The 17,184-nt window shown below is 45.5% G+C and overlaps 1 long non-coding RNA gene across 3 annotated transcripts; it reads right to left on the bottom strand.

The window, feature by feature from the left end:
* Nucleotides 1–537: 537 nt before the first annotated feature.
* LOC132005720 (uncharacterized) lies at nt 538–15,238 on the bottom strand. Of its 3 annotated transcripts, none has more exons than XR_009400885.1 (6): nt 13,352–15,238; nt 12,806–12,980; nt 6,641–6,724; nt 6,296–6,380; nt 5,560–5,826; nt 538–619 (listed from the first exon to the last, which is right to left on the bottom strand). It is a non-coding gene; the product is annotated as an uncharacterized LOC132005720 (long non-coding RNA). The 3 variants fall into 3 exon arrangements; XR_009400884.1 differs by having other exon boundaries at nt 5,560–5,687; XR_009400886.1 differs by lacking the exons at nt 538–619; nt 5,560–5,826; nt 6,296–6,380; nt 6,641–6,724 and having other exon boundaries at nt 10,599–12,980; nt 13,352–14,320; nt 14,859–15,238.
* Between the last annotated feature and the right edge of the window lie 1,946 nt (nt 15,239–17,184).

Raw genomic sequence — 17,184 nt, 5'->3', positions numbered from 1 at the left:
CCAAAGGCAGAGGCTTAACCCACTGAGCCACCCAGGCGCCCCCAGAATGAATTTTCTGATGTCTAATGAGCTGTGCACTTTGAGCAAAGGCCCTGTCGCAGTCCTTACATTTGTAGGGTTTCTCCCCACTGTGAATCCTCTGGTGATCAATCAGAGCTGAGGAACGGCTAACGGCCTTTCCACATTCACAGCACTTGTGGGACTTCTCTCTAGTATGTGTACTCTGATGCTGAGCGAGATGGGCAATCTGGCTGAAGGTCTTCCGCCAGATATGGTCTCTCACCTGTGTGAACTCTCTCGTGCTGGTTAAGGTGTGCCCTCTGATTCAAAGTTTTACTACATTCATTACATTTAAAGGGTCGCTCTCCTGTGTGGATTCTCTGATGCTGAATGAGAGCTGATCGACGGCAAAAGGATTTCCCACATTCGTGGCACCAGCAGCCCTCCTCCTTAAGGATCTTCTGATGGACAAAAAGGTGTGTGTTGGTACAGGAAGTTTTTGTGTATTCTTTACATGTGCTGATTGTTCGTTTCATCACTATTTCATGTTGAAATGTTTCCTCTTTTATTAAACTTTTCCTGAGAGAAAATTCCTTGCGCTCCCACACTGACTCACTCTCTGAAAATTAACATATAAATATATTAATATAAGTAAACATACACACTCCCACTGTTGACAATCTCGGCTTAATGACTGTAGTATTTAAAGATATAGATGTGGGGCACCTGGGTAGCTCAGTGGGTTAAAGCCTCTGCCTTCAGCTCAGGTCGTGATCCCAGGGTTCTGGGATCGAGCCCCCCATCGGGCTCTCTGCTCAGGGGGGAGCCTGCTTCCCCCTCTCTTTCTGCCTGCCTCTCTGCCTACTTGTGATCTCTGTCTGTCAAAAAAAAAAAAAAAAGAATAAAGATACAGATGTACAAGGACGTTGACTGTCATACTATTTTTTAAAGATTTTATTTATTTATTTGACAGAGGGAGATCACAAGTAGGCAGAGAGGCAGGCAGAGAGAGAGAGAGAGGAGGAAGCAGGCTCCATGCTGAGCAGAGAGCCCGATGTGGGACTCGATCCTAGGACCCTGAGATCATGACCCGAGCTGAAGGCAGCGGCTTAACCCACTGAGCCACCCAGGCGCCCGACTGTCATACTATTTAGCAAAAAGCTGGAAACAACCATTAATAGTGTCTATTTGAGTTGACATTATGTCCAAATAGTCTGGCTCATTTATGAAAGTATGCAAAATAATGAGTTTCAGCTATATCGACTGGAAGAGATAAAGCTGACTGAAAAAACCAAGTTGAAGAGTAACAAGTGTAGAACAAGAAATAATAAGATGCTCCCTGAGGGTGTGTGTGTGTGTGTTGTGTGTTAGCATGGATAAAAATGTGAATGTACACCTACTATATTACTACCACTGGTCCTCTAGGGTAGTGAGAATTAAAATACAAGGAGATAATGAATTTGTTCTTTTTACAGCATGTCACTGAATACTTAACAAATAAAATAAATCCATTTTTTTAAGTTTAGAAGGTTTTTATTGTCACATGCTCTAACTAGCCATTACTCACTCAATCCAATCATTTCAATAATGAAACACCGATGACACAAGAAAGTGCATAACCATGAGCAATTTGAGAGGCAGAGCAGGAGGTCGTGGTGGGTAGGGAGAGAAAAAATGAAACAAGATAGGATTGGGAGGGAGACAAACCATAATAGACTCTTAATCTCATGAAACAAGCTGAGGGTTACTGGGGGATGGGGACGGGGGTAGGGATAAGGTGGCTGGGTTATGGACATTGAGGAGGGTATGTGCTATGGTGAGTGCTATGAATTTTGTAAGACTGATGATTCACAGACCTTTACTCCAGGGGCAAATAATACATTATATGTTAATTTTTTAAAAACTTGGAATAAAAAAAAAAGAAAGTACATATCCAATCAGTACAGATAATGACTGATACAAAATTTCAGAGATAGGCAGATGTTTGGAGGTAGGACTTCTTTTTTTTTAAGATTTTATTTATTTATTAGAGAGATGGAGAGAGACCACAAGTAGGCAGAGCAGCAGGGAGAGGGAGAAGCAGGCTCCCTGCTGAAAAGGGAGCCTGATATGGGGCTCGATCCCAGGACCCTGGGATCACGACCTGAGCCAAAGGCAGCTGCTTAACCAACTGAGCCACCCACGCGCCCCTGGAGGTAGGACTTTTTTTTATTTTTTTAAGATTTTTTACTTATTTGAGAGAGAGTGAGAGAGAAAGAGCAGGAGCAGGGGGAGGGATAAAGGGAGATGGAGAAGCAGATTCCCTGTTGATCAGGGAACCCAATTCAGGACTTGATCTAGGGACCCCAGGATCATGACTTGAGCCAAAGGCAGATGCTTAACCCACTGAGCCACCAGGTGCCCCATGACTGGTATTCTTATTAAGAAGAGATTACAGGGGCACCAGGGTGGCTCAGTGGGTTAAAGCCTCTGCTTTTGGCTCAGGTCATGATCTCAGGGCCCTGGGATTGAGCCCCGAGTCAGGCTCTCTGCTTGGCAGGGAGCCTGCATCCCCCTCTCCCTCTGCCTGCCTCTCTGCCTACTTGTGATTTCTGTCTGTCAAATAAATAATAAAATCTTTTAAAAAAAAAAAAGCAATTACAACACTGACACATATAGAGGAAAGACCACGGGAAGACACAGGAAGGGGATGGCCAACTCCAAACCAAGGAGAGAGGCCTTAAGAGAATCCAATCCTGCTGACACCTTGATCTCAGACTTCTAGCCCGAGGTAATAAATTTCTGTATTTACACCATCCAGTCTAGGGGGCTTTATTATGGCAGCCCAAGCAGACTGACCCAAGGGTCTTGGCCCAGCAATGACGTAAATTCTTCTGCTAACAGCATAATCTGAAGACTATGGACTGTCCAATCACTGTGTAGAACACTGCACTGGTCCACTATGTTCACGACATCATGTTCATGAGAAATTAACAATACAAAGTGGCAAGTAATCCAGATGACCTGGTAAGACACATGTGCTCCAGAAGGTGGTGGACAAATTGTATGAAGACTTGGGGATCTGGCACGAAAAGAAGATTTTAGGGATCCTGTGCAGAGGGAGAGGAAGCCTGACTCAGGCCTTCATCTCAGGATCTGGGATCATGACCTGAGCCAAAGGCAGATGCTTCACTGAATAAGCCACCCACGTGCCCCCCCCGCAACAAATTCTGATGTTAAAATCCTAATTCTCAGTGGGGCAGTATTTGGAGGTGGGCCTTTGGGAGGTGATCAGGTCATCAGGGTAGATCCCTCATGAATGAGATTAGTGCCCTTGTAAAGACTCCAGATAGTTCCCTCTCCCTTTCCTTCATGTGAGGACACAGTCAAAAGATGGATGTCTGTGAACTAGGAGGCAGGACCTCACCAGACAATGAATCTACCAGTGCCTTGATTGTCCACTTCCCAGCCTCCAGAACCATTAGAAGCACATGCCCGTTGAGGTATCTGGGTAGCACAGTCAGTTAAGCATCAGATTCTTGGTTTTGGCTCAGGTCGTGATCTCTGCGTCACGGAACTGAGCCCCACATCAGGCTTTTTGCTTAGGGGAGAGTCTGCTTAAGAATCTCTCTCCCTGGGGTGCCTGGATGGCTCAGTGGGTTAAAGCCTCTGCCTTCGGCTCAGGTCGTGATCCCAGGATCCTGGGATAGAGCCCCGCATCGGGCTCTCTGCTCAGTGGGGAGACTGCTTCCCCCACTCCGCCTCTCTACCTGCCTCTCTGCCTACTTGTGATCTCCGTCTGTCAAATAAACAAATAAAATATACTCTTAAAAAAAAAAAAAGAATCTCTCTCTCTCCCACTGCCCCTCCCCACCATACTTGGGCATGCTCTCTCTTTCTCTAAAATAAATAAATAAGTCTTTTACAAATGAGAGTGAAGCAAATGCTTGCTCAATCTGTGGCATTTCTGTTAAAAGCAGCTCAAACAGACTAAGGAAGCCATCAAATACTTATGTTTACGTGGGCCAAAGCTGCCAACACGAACCGGGCAGTGTCCACATCACCAGCTCTCAGGTGGGTAGACCAGCAGCATCTTCCATGAGATGTAAGAGGTGCATCCAGGATTGGGTAAGAAAAGGTCTAGAGGGTACAGGGAAGCCGCACGGGTTAAGTGGCCAGACCCCCAGACCATCTACTAGTGATGTGCGAACGCTTGGCCACTCCAAAGCCTGTACAGTCATCATCCTGTTTAACATTCTTTAACCTTGGGGCACCTGGGTGACTCAGTTGTTAAGTGTCTGCCTTTGGCTCAGGTCATGATCCCGGGGTCCTGGGATTGAGCCCGCATCAGGGTCCCTGCTCCTCCCTCTCCCACTCCCCTTGCTTGTGTTCCCTCTGTGTGTGTGTGTGTGTCTCTCTCTCAAATAAATAAAATCTTTAAAAAAAATTCTCTAACCTTGGCTCCTACTTTGCCAAGGCGTTTAAGAACATCTTGTAATTCCCTTTATTAAATAGTAAATTCCTTGGCTGGGCTATACACTCTTAGAGAAAACCCCCACTCTTGGCCAGAATTAAAGATCGAATATGTTTATTCATGGAATAGCTTTCTTTTTTTCCTTATTTTTTAAAAGATTTTATTTATTTATTTGACAGAGAGAGAGAGAGATCACAAGTAGGCAGAGTGAGAGGGGGAAGCAGGCCTCCTGCTCAGCAGAGAGCTCGATGTGGGGCTCTATCCCAGGACCCTGAGATCATGACCTGGGCTGAAGGCAGAGGCTTAACCCACTGAGCCAACCAGGCACCCCATGTTCACGGAATAGCTCTTGGATGGATACACTTATCCAGTTACTCAGAGGACAGAATGAGTATTTTTTGCATAAAGAAAACAGAAGCCCTGACGAATGTTTTCGAAAGAATAGCCATATGAATGAAAAGAAAAAAAAGCAGGAAGATGAGCCAGTGAGAAACCACCTGGAGAGCAAAGGCAGGAAGCGGATCATTAACTGCGGAAGCGAGGGGAGACTCACTTCCATCTGGAGGCTGGAAGGAATTATTTTAAAAGACAGATGAAAGCCAGATCCACTCTGGAACTGAACTAAAGGGCTCTCTGAAGGGAGGTGTCCAAACACCTCAAGGCTGTTGTCAGAGCAGCTGGCCTTATGCATGTGTCGCCTCCCCCTGCTTGGTTCCCCACTCATCTGCTCATGAAGATCTTGCCTCCTTGCTTCTCATCCCCCACACCTGTTTCCCTTGCTACAGTAGGAAACCTACATCAGGCTTAGACATAGAAATGCCTGGGCAAAGAAAAAGAGACAGCAAACGGCCATGCCATTATTACCTGAGAATTGAGCCCCGCTACCACAGCCCTCAGGAAGAAAAGCCCTTATGAAAATGACCAAGCAAAGTTTAAAGATTTCCTGAAAGATGAGAACAAGAGAGTTGCCCACTTCTCACTGCTCTTTATGGGACATGGAACAAAAAAATAAAGCAAAGACCACAGTAGTTCCCCCAGAGAATTCTACTGAAAGGAAGAAGATCCACCAGAGACCAGACACTGAATTCAAGGCTCGATGCACTTACCCAAGCCAAACCAGGTTCTGATAATTCTCCGACATCACCACTGTGTACAATTTTCTCTGAGCAGGGTTCAGGAATCGCCATTCTTCTTGGGAAAAGTTGATGGCCACATCTTGGAACATTACTGATCGCTGAAATTCCAAACACTTTCTTATTCACAAGGTCTTGGAGAAAAGGGCTAGGTCTTGGCAGAAAGACTTGCACGGTGTGGGTGTTATGGCGTGTATGACAGGATCCAGATCTTTTTTGGACAAGTATATGTACATACGTCTAGACAGTAAAAAAAAAAAAAACAACAAAAAAAAAAACCCCAGCTCTTTGGATAGAAACAAGTATACTATATTTTCCACCAATATGTTAAAACCGGTTATAGGAGTTTGGATTTCTCCTTTTGTAAGAGTATTTCACAATTTTCTAAATCTGTATGTGTGAAATAGGAAAACTGTTCTCCAACTAGTATGGAAACAAGGGAAAATCTCACTTCTTTTTTAAATTTGCCGTTGGACATGGAATTAAAGTTTGGGGCACCTAAAAGTCTACACTATTCACAAAGCTCTCCATTTCACTAATGACTTTATTCTTCTCATTTCCCAGCCACTTTGCTAACTCTACCTCTTTCATGGCACGTAGCTGTGTTTTAGCCCCGTCTGCAATCCTGAGGACAAGTCAGTTGGACTCAAGTTCACACATACTGACAATAGTCTCACCACAGAAAAGGAAAAATGAAATCCTAACTCACCAGTGATGTGCCTTCTAGAATTCCGGGGTTACCCTCCCCTTCATGGAGCCCCTCTCTTGAAGACCGGAGTCCTGTGGATGCAGAGCTGAGGACAAAAAGGGAACCAAAAAACAAAACAAAACAAAACAAAAGGCTAAACTCTGCTGCCTAAACTCATATCCATTCCCCCCTGTAAAACATCAAAACAGAGCAGCATGTCCAGCCACACACCTTCCTAAGAGCATTACCAGTTCTTAAAGGTGTGAGAGATCATGTTGCGATGTCTCCAACATCCACTCCTCCAAATGGCCCCTGGTAATGATGATCGAACAACACTTATTGTTCTGAGAGCTTTGCGTGTATTACCTTGATGCTCTGCTGGCGCTGAAGCAGCCATTCCTCTTTGTCTAAATGTCTCTGCCTGAGAAGGACTGGATCCTGAGACACCAGCTGGAGGAAAAGAAGGGAGGGATAAGAGTTCTCAGGGCTACTCCGTAGCTTCTCGCATCACTGGCTTATGAATGCCTTGTTCTGAAAAAACCGCATGGTCACAAGACTTCCCAGCATAATTAAGAAGCACGAAAGAGCTGCCTGGCATCGCTTCTCATCCGTGAAATGGAACTGGATAGGACAATGAGAACTAATGAAAACAAAGCAAAACAAGAAGTTTCCAGTGAAGTGGCAATGTGGACAATTAGGATAGAGAAATAAATATGCCAGGTAACCTCAGACAGTAAAGAGAGGACATAATGGGAGGGAAAACCCCTAGTGCTAGGGTCAACAAAGATAAAATACTTAGAAGTTTAACAAAAACTGTATGACAAAAACCTATACAACCATCTTTCAAATATGGCTGAAAGACAAAATAGATTTCAACAACACAAGGATTCCCCCTTTTCTTGGGCAGGAAGACCAACCCATCACAATGGTAAGTCAGCTACTTAAGACGACGTGAACTCTGTTATTTGGCCAGTATGTCCTCAGCTAAAGGCAGAAAGAAGGCTCCATGCTCCCCAGATGATTCTGTGTTAGCAATCCCGATAGTCCGTGCAAATAAGCAAGGCTGGGACAAAGCAAATAACAAATAACATACCGTGGGTACTGGGAGTCAGGTTTCCTTCTACCACAGAACCAAGTTTTAAGGACAGAAAATCAGAAATACAGAAGAAACTCCACGCTGCTGTGCTGTAATGTTATCCATGAGTGCACTGGTTTTAACCAATGTAGACAAGTTGTGAAACAGAGGCATGGGTATTTGGCTGCTTCAGGATGGAGCTGAGCCTCTCCTTCCCGGCTGCTGGCTGGGTCTCCCAGAGCCTGACCAAAGCGGATGATGAACGCGCACTTCACAGCTCTCACAAGGGCTGTACGGTCACAGAAGTTGCTGCTGAGGCTCTGGGTGAAGAATGGGAGGGTTATGTGATCCAAATCTCTGTTGGGAATGACAAGGCTTTGCCATGAAGCAGGGAGTCTTAACCCTCGGCCATACCCACTGGCTATCTGAGTAAGGGGCATTCCCGTTACAGACCAAGCAGGACTGGAGAAAGAAAGAACAAATCTGTTCAGGGTTGCACTGTGGATGTCAATAAGGGTGTTCTCCACTTAGTAGAAAGAAGGGATACTCCTGGACTCATTGATATTACCATGCCTCATCACCTGAGGCCTCAAAGAGCTAGTAGAACCTGCAAACTTCTCAATCTCTCTAAAGAGGACATTCACCAGCATGTTTTGAGAAAGCCCCTAAATTAAGAAGGTAAAGAGACCTAGAATCAAAGCACCCAAGATTGTCTTGATAATCCATGTGTCCTGCAATGCAAATGTTGGTGCGTCACTCTGAAGAAACAGCATACTGAGGAAAAAAGGAAGATGCTGGAGAATATGTTAAACTTTGGCCAAAAGAATGAAAGAGGCCAAAGAAAAACACCAGGAACGAACTGCCAAGAGGCAGAGGCTGTCCTCTTGAGAGCTTCTACCTCTAAGACCTGTCAATAATGAGATTTTCTAAAAGTAACAAATAAATAGGACCAGACAGCAAATCTCAAGAAAAAAAAAAAAAAGATGTGCATATGCATGTATATAGTAGGCTGTATGTTAGGATATCCCATCTGTCCCCTAATCAGGGCTAGAAACAATAACATCCAAGCGGTAATAAACACACTCAACCCCTACTCAGCCCCAACCCTTGGTTTCTAAGTACCAGTCTCTAGGAAAGAAGGAAGGAGAAGGAAAAGGAATGGGGGGGGGGAGGTAAGGAAGGGAGAGGAAAAGAGGGAGGGAAGGGAAGGAAAGGGAAGAAAACAAACCCCAGGATGCCATGGAGATATAGACTCCAGGGCTAGACAGGCAAAGTGAAAAATGTGCCTGTATCATCTCGTTGTGCTAGAAAGGAAGTGCTCATAAAATAATGGGGCATGTCTAAAACACACAGGAACCAAATAGAGGGTGCTCCCCATAGCAAAACCAGGGACAGCTTGAGCAAATCAAGTAATTATGAGTACTTCCTCTCAAGATACTTGTTAATTACAGGGACTAAAATAGTAGCTTCACAATGGAGAAACCTGTCAGACATCACCTGAATCATGTTATCAAAGCAAGCATTCCCAGCTGACATCAGGTACTGCCTGACAACTACGATGTACATAGGAGGGCACATGACATCTGTTGTATTCATTTCCAAAATGAATAACCTTGATCTAATCATGAGAAAACATCAGACCTACCGAAGTTAAAGGTCCTCCTACAAAATAACTGACCTAGACTCCAGAGTGTCAAGGTCATGAAAAACAAAGAAGACCTAAGGAACCTTCAGCAACTGGAGACTTGGGAGACATGCCAAATGTAATGTGGATTGGATCCCAGAACAACATAAAGTACAGGAGTGGGGAAACTGGCCAAATTAGAATAAGGTCAATAGAAGAATGATTAGTTTTTTATCAATATTAACTTCATGTGTTCATGATGGTTATACAAGATGTTAACTTCAGGTGCAGCTGGATAAAGGGATTGTGGGAGTTTTGTACCATTTTTACAACTCTTCTCTAAGTTCAAAATTATTTCCTAATAACATATTTATGTATTTGAGAGAGAGAGAAATGAGCAAGGGAGAGGAGAAGCAGAGGGAGACGATGAAGCAAACTCCATGCTGAGTGCAGAGAGTGATGGCAGGGCTTGATTCCACAACCCTGAGATCATGACTTGAGCCAAAACTAAGAGTTGGACACCCAACCGACTGAGAAGCCCAGGTACCCCATCATAACAACATTTTTAAAAGAGGGATGTCGGGGTGCCTGGTTGGCTCAGTGGGTTAAAGCCTCTGCCTTCAGCTCAGGTCATGATCCCAGGGTCCTGGGATTGAGCCCCGCGTCGGGCTCTCTGTTCAGCAGGGAGCCTGCTTCCTCCTCTCTCTCTCTCTGCTTGCCTCTCTGCCTACTTGTGATCTCTGTCTGTAAAATAAATAAATAAAATCTTTAAAAAAAAGAAAAGAGGGATGTTATGAAACACAAAGACTGAGGAAATGTCAGTCAGGTTAAAGGAGACTAAAGAGACATGACACTTTAATGCAATGTATGACACTCAATTTTCTTTTGCTATAAAAGACTTCACAAGGATAATCAACCTAGGATTAAATGACAGAATTATAACACTGTGAATTTTTAAAAAATATTTTATTTATTTGACAGAGAGAGATCACAAGTAGCAGAGAGGCATGGAGAGAGAAAGGGAGAAGCAGGCTACCCACTGAGCAGAGAGCCCAATGTGGGGCTCAATTCCAGGACCCTGGGATCATGACCTGAGCTGAAGGCAGAGGCTTAACCCACTAAGCCACCCAGGCGCCCCTCACTGTGAATTTTTTTAAAAGACTTTATTTATTTATTTGAGAAAGAGAGCGAGCACAACTTGGGGAGGGGCAGAGGGAGAAGCAGGCTCCCAATGAGCATGGAACCCAATTCGGAATTCGATCCCAGACCTGAGCCAAAGGCAGATGCATAACTGACTAAGCCACCCAGGCACCCCTACACCAGTGTGAATTAACTGATTTTGATAATTTCACTGCAGTTATGTAAGAAATTCACACTGAAATATTTAGGTTAAGGAGCATCATGTCAGCAACTTACTTTCAAATATAACATATATTTCACATATAACAAATATAATATATAACAACATATATTATATATATTATATATATTTCAAAGTAACATATTTAGAGAGAAATATATGGATAAAGGGAAGGCAGTAAAAGGTTAGCATTTGAGGAATTAGAAAAAGAGGATGGGAAATTCTTTTTACTTTATAATTTATTGTAACATTTTTAAAAATTTGAAGATATGTCAAAAAGCAAAGTAATCATCATCATAATAACCTATGTAATAACCTCATTGGAAAGATTATCCAGTTTTGTGATTGCCATTTGTTAAAAGCAGTTTAGTCAGTTATGAAAAGTACAGCATAGAGAATATAGTTAATCATAATAACTTGGCATGATGAACAGACAGTAACTCTACTTATTGTCTTGAATGTTAGAGTTGTTTCATCATAATATAATACTGTGTGTCACCTATACTTCAATTTTAAAATTTTAATTACTTTTTAAAAAATATTTTATTTTTTTAAGATTTTATTTATCTGTTGGAGAGTTCAAGAGAGCATAAGCATGAGCAGGCTCCCCACTGAGCAGAGAGCCTGACTCAGGGCTCCATCCCAGGACCCTGAGATCACGACCTGAGCTGAAGGCAGACAATCAACTGAGCCACCCTGGCACCCCTTAAAAAAAAGTGTTTTAGTCAGAATTTGCTACTCTATTATTTCTACCTGGTTCTATTTCTGGAGCTCATAGATGAAAATAGCAATTGAAATTCCTTTTTACCAGAGACATACTTTCACATATCTCTGCAGCTATCTCCTCTCCAGGCAAACACAGAGATTTTTCTACCCCTTCTCAAGAGACATAATTTCCAGACTCCCCACCATTCTGGCCTCCCACTAAGTAGAGACCCAGTTTATCAAAATCCTTCTGAAAATGCTGCTCCCAGTATCAAATTCAATCCCATGGTGCTTTAGTCATTACAGGACACAGGAGGAATATGAAGTTTCAACTGAATACCACGAGGTAAAGGAAAAAGTAGATCCCTAGAGTCTCCCAGCTGTGGTGGGAACTCCAGCTGTGGTACCACTCCCACCTGGGGTCACTGAACTAACACTGCAAGGAAATGACTTCAGGTTCACTGGGAGAAGGTCATTTTCATCTTGTCTTTTTTTTGACCATTTCAATTCTTTCCTACCTCTCATCTTCACATCTTTTTGTCCTTTACTCCTATCCTCTATTTTTAAGAGAAGTGGAATCATCAAAGTAAAAAGGATATGGATGAAAAACTGATTCAGCCAGATACGAAGAAGTTTCTCACAGCAACCTTCCTTACAGAAATTAAGTACACAGAGTATTTCCAATTAACAGGTAAGGTATCAACTTGATTTGTTGAACAAACATTTCTGAAGGTATAATGAATGCTTAAGAAGGGCAATGGACACTTGGGGTGTAAATGCCAACAGGCCTGCCTACCCACAGTCCACCAGTAAAGCTAGACATCATCTAAGAGTATGAACTGCTGGAGAGTTTTTGGGCTTGGGAAAAAAGAAAAAAAAAAAAATCCTCGGGTGAGGCAAATAATGGAGAAAGAGGACCTGTAGGGTAATGGTAGTTTTCCTAAGGTCATCATTCTTCTGCAGGACTTTCTGAACCAAGTGTAAGGAACAGACATCTTACCATATGCACTTGTGATACTGCTAATGAAAGAATTTGAGAACTAAGTAAGAGTTTTCAGCTATTTTAGTGTGAAACTCAGTAAGAGGAAACCTCACTAATATGGAGGGGAGCCAGCAGCAGTAGTTCTCATGTCCCACCACTCCTGTCAACTGCAGACTAACAGGTGACGAGGGACCTTGCACTTTGAGACTACTTTCCTATCCCAGCATGTGGAGGGACGGTACCCCCCAGTAACAGCCCAGCCATGAGAAGCCACTACACTCCCAACTCCAAGTCTTTTCCCACGGAGATTTTGTTTCTAACAAAGTTCCCAACTCTCCCGTCTCCTGTATACAGGAGTGTTCTTTCTTTTCCCTTCCTCGCCTTTGTTCTCTGGGCTTGCCTGTGATTGTGCCCTGGTTGGCACATCCCTAACTGCGAGTATTTGCTATTCCTGAGAAAAAAATTATCTTTTGCCCGTAAAATAACTGATCTTTAATTTTTAGGTTAACTCTGGGCAAGTAATAAGTCAAAACAGTAAAATTAAATTTGCTTCCTTGAACAATGACATATTATGATATACACTTGCAGTTTGTACATATTCCAATAAAGCATTTTTAAAAGGACAAACGTCTATCCTTGAGGACAGGCAGGCACGGCCACACGGAATTAGCCACACCCCAATGACTGAGAGGCTTTGGTAGGGTTGGCCCATGAAGGTCAGGAAAAGCAGCAGGATTTGGGCGCAGGCCCGCGATCGAGCTCGCGAGAGGGCGCTGGGGCAGCACCTGGAAGAGCGCGGACCCCAGCAGCTGCAAGCGCGACGCGCCGCCCGAGGCCCAGCGGTCGAGGCGCACGCTCCACTGCGCCCGGCACCTGCCCAGCGCGCGTTTGGTGCAGTGACCGCCGTACTACTACACGAAGCGAGCCCGCGGCGTCCTCTCCAGCCAGCACAACTGCCAACTGCAACAAAACACACTTCGTCTTCCTCATCGGACAGACATGAGGGCCGCGGCTGGTTCTGAAAACCGCGATCTCGGGGCGCGGGGGGCAACCATTCCATGGCAGCCAGGCCCCCGCCTGTTTGGGCGGGGCAGGGCACCATTCCCGGCACCGAAAGGTCGGACGCTGTCCGCTGTTCGAGAGACCGCGTCCGGTCTCCCGCGGGAGCGAGTCGGGGCTCGGAGAGACGGACGACGTTCCCGTCACACAGCCTCCGTGGAGCTCCAACAGCGGTCCCTGCAGCCCCCACCCGGGCGCCTCCAGGGCCCCACCGAGGCCGCCCACACCCCGACGCTGACCCCCGGGCCCCCGCCCGCAGGGATCACCAGTACCCGAGCCCCTCCGACGCGCCCCCAGAGCGTCTGTTCCGCACGGCGCGGAAGTCCCAACCTGCCACTTCCGAACGCCTCTACCACTCCGCGGAGAGCGGCGGCGTGGGACTCCACGCGCCTGCGCAGCAAACCTCCTTCCGCCGCTGCGCACGCCCGCCCGCACACATGCGTGTTCCAGTACTCCCGACCGCGATCCCTCCCAACGCTCCCACTGGAGACACAGGAAGCTGAGGCACCGCTTCCGCTGTCGCCCGCACGCATGCGCATCCTCATCCGCAAAAACTTTCCTTCACCCATGCCAGTCCCGAGATCGGGAGAAAGGAGACCATGCTTTTTTGGATAAGGGCTTTTGGTTCGTTCCTAACCCAGGCATTCCCGGTTCTATATTCGCCCCTCAATACTGAAGCTCTGCTTCTGGCTGGGCAGGACAACGGGGCGTTTGGGACTCCGAGACCACGGCGGCGGGGGCACGCATGCGCACACCGCAGCGGAGCGGACTCTCAGAATCCACCGCGGCCGGTGGGCGAGGCAGGGCTGTGAAGTGGACCCTCCCTTCCGCGCAGAACCTCGGACACCTTGGGCGGGTGCTTGGCCTTCTCTTGCTCCTTGGGGCTGGTCTTCACCACGCCGCTTGTTGCCAGGACGGGTATGGGGCTTGGCCGGGGCGTCCCGAGCTCAGATCCGCTCATTCCGTGTCCAGTACCGTAAAATTTCCTTAGTGTTGACCTGTGATACGGCTGCAAGTAGTGGCGCTGTGGAGGGCTCCGTGGGGAGGACCGTGCGGCCAGGGGCAGGTGACTGGAACCTCTGAGTTACCGTGTGCGGGTTTGGTAAAGGAAGACCGGCTGTGACCCAGGCCTCCCCAGCCCTACTACTCGTTGTCCGTGAGCAGCTGGGGATGGAACCGAACTGGTGGCAGGCTCGGGCGGAGGCAGATGAGGCGGCGCGTCTGCGCCCGGGTCGGAGGCGCTGCCCGGGAACAAAACTGAGTAAACTGAAGGTCCGATCGCCTTCGTGAAGCAATGCATGCACCTGGCAGCGAACGAGCGAGTACCCTGAGCACCAAGGAGGGCCACGTAGGACTTTATCGGAAGCGGGTGGGCCGAGAGGGTTATTAGCAAAAGAAAAGGGTTGTTCTGGGCAAGGCCATCTTCCCTTGGAGCAAGGGCGGGGGTCCTAATTAGGTGGGTCATCTCTTCCTTTGGGGGATAGAGGACCCGTGTGACCGATGACCGTTGTGGTGACCCGGAGGTTCCTGCATGGCAGGTTAAGACTGCATTTCTGGGAGAGGATGAAAGTGCACTGGGGTTAGTATGGTCCCGATTTGGTGACGTGGCCTCAGCGACACCATGTGGGGCCAGAGGTTTTCTTTTTAAATGTCTTTAACGTTTGTGGCTACATAACAAAGTCTACCCAAAATGGAGTAGTAGCCAGGGCGAGGACCACTTTATTATGTCCTGTTTCTGGGGGTGAGGAGTTCAAACTGGGCGGGATAGGAACGATTTACCTGTTATTCGGTACCTGCTGCTTGGATACCGAAGGTGGCCTCTTCGTTCAGAGCGTGAAACCTAACTGGAAGTCCCGTTGCTAGGCCTCTGTTTTCGCTGCCAGTGGGTTCCTCAGCTTTATTTCATGTACTCTCAGACCCTGTCCCTCTTCACTTGGTCTCTTAATGCCTTTCCAGCAGGATGGCTAGACTCCTCCCCCGAGCTTCCCTGAGGATAAAACAGCCTTCTTAGTTTCTGACCTGGAGCTGGCACCGCGTCACTTCTGTCATGTTCTCTTGATGAAAGCAAGTTGTAGGCCCAACCCATATTCTAGGAAAGGGGAACTGCATTTCGTTTTGGCAAAAAGAGTGAATTAGCCTGATAGTCTTCCTAGAGGTCACTAAACATAACCTGCTTTAGACTACCTAAAGTAGAATTGATTATGAGTGGCTTTCAGCAGAGACTGGGTGTGCTCATATGCATATGTAGGATTCTAGAAACCATTGTGGTAGGTATTCAGTTCTTTTTAATCACCCTGTTTATCTTGAACTTTTCCCTTACCATTCAATTTTTTTTTTTTTTAGATTTTTAAAAAAATTTATTTTGCAGAGATCACAATAAGGCAGAGAGGCAGGCAGAGAGAGGGGGAAGCAGGCTCCCTGCTGAGCAGAGAGCCGTATGTGGAGGCTGGATCCCAGGACTCTGGGATCATGACCTGAGCCAAAGGCAGAGGCTTTAAACCACTGAGCCACCGAGACACCCCATTAAATATTTTTCTGCACCCAAATTGTAATGAACAAATAGTATGTCACAGTATTCCCCTTTAGTGATAAAGCTAAGCTGCTCTTAAGAGATACAGATTTCTGATCAGCTCCTTTTCATGCCTCCCAACGTCCTATTATTCAATTAGACTCTTTTAAGGAAGTGTTTGTCATTTCAGGGATCAGTGACATTCAAAGATGTGGTCTTTGGCTTCTCCAGGGAAGAATGAAGATCACTGCTCAAAGAGATTTGTACATTACTGTGATGTTGGAGAACTACCAGAATTTGGTTTGGGTGGGTAAATGCATCCAACCCTTAATTCAGCATCTGGTCTTGGATGTGTCTTCTTGTTTTGCTGGGAATCTTTAGTCAGGCTCTGATTTTCCATGAAATGTGAGTGGCTGTCTTTATCCCATCTGCCGGATACCAAGGAATTTTCTCATTTTATAATGGCCTCTATCCTTATTAAAATATGGCTGCGTTGGGGCACCTGGAGGGCCTTCAGCTCAGGCCATAGTCTCAGGGTCCTGGGATTGAGCCCCACATTGGGCTCTGCTCAGCGGGGGGCCTGCTTCCCCCCTCCCCCGCCTGCCTCTCTGCCTACTTGTGATCTCTGTCAAATAAATAAATAAAATCTTTAAAAAAAAAAAAAAAGACCAGTCATATTTCTATATGCTAGTATTAAAAAATTAGAAATTGAAATTAAATACCACTTAAAATAGCACCAAAAAATAGGATATATTTAAATAATCTGTACACTCAGAACTACAAAATTCAGTTGAGAGAAATAATGAAGAAATAGCTACGTTACGTTCATCCCTTGGAAATCTCAATATTATTAAGACATCACTTCTCACCAAATTTCATTTATGTGTTCAGCACCATCTCATTCAAAATTTCTGTAGGCTTTTAAATAGAATTCAACAAGCTGATTCCACAATTCACAGGGAAATGCAAAAGCTACAGTAATCAAGACAAATATTGGCATAAAGAAAGAAAAAGAGGTTAATGAGACAGACTAGAGTCCAGAAATAAACAGGTACATACCTTGTCAATTGATTTGGAGGGAAAAAGGCAAAGTCAATTCAGTAGAGAGTGAAAGTGTTTTTTCAATTGCCCTGGAACAATTGGATATGTACATGTACGTAACAACTTTGATCCATGCCACTTTGTACCATATACAAAAATTAACTCCTAAATAAGGCTAAATGTAAAACCTAAAACTAGAAAACTTCCAGGAAAAAGTATTTGTGACTTTAGATTAGGCAAAGATTTCTTTGCTATTTCACCATAAAATATAAAAATGATAAATATAACCTCATCAAAATTAAGAATTTCTGGGTGCCTTAGTGGCTCAGCTGGATGTCTGACTGTTGATCTCAGCTCTGGTCGTGATCTCAGGGTCATAGGTTCAGGCCCCATGTTAGACTCCACACCCAGTGCAGAGCCTACTTTTAAAAATTAAGAATTTCTGGGGCACCTGGGTGGCTCAGTGGGTTAAAGCCTCTGCCTTCGGCTCAGGTCATGATCCCAGGGTCCTGGGATCGAGCCCCACATCAGGCTCTCTGCTTGGCAGGGAGCCTG

This window comes from Mustela nigripes, chromosome 17 (genome assembly GCF_022355385.1).
Source record: "Mustela nigripes isolate SB6536 chromosome 17, MUSNIG.SB6536, whole genome shotgun sequence".
Taxonomy (NCBI): Eukaryota; Metazoa; Chordata; class Mammalia; order Carnivora; family Mustelidae; genus Mustela; species Mustela nigripes.
The sequence above is the reverse complement of the archived record's forward strand: the minus strand, read 5'-3'. Positions and strand labels throughout refer to the sequence as shown.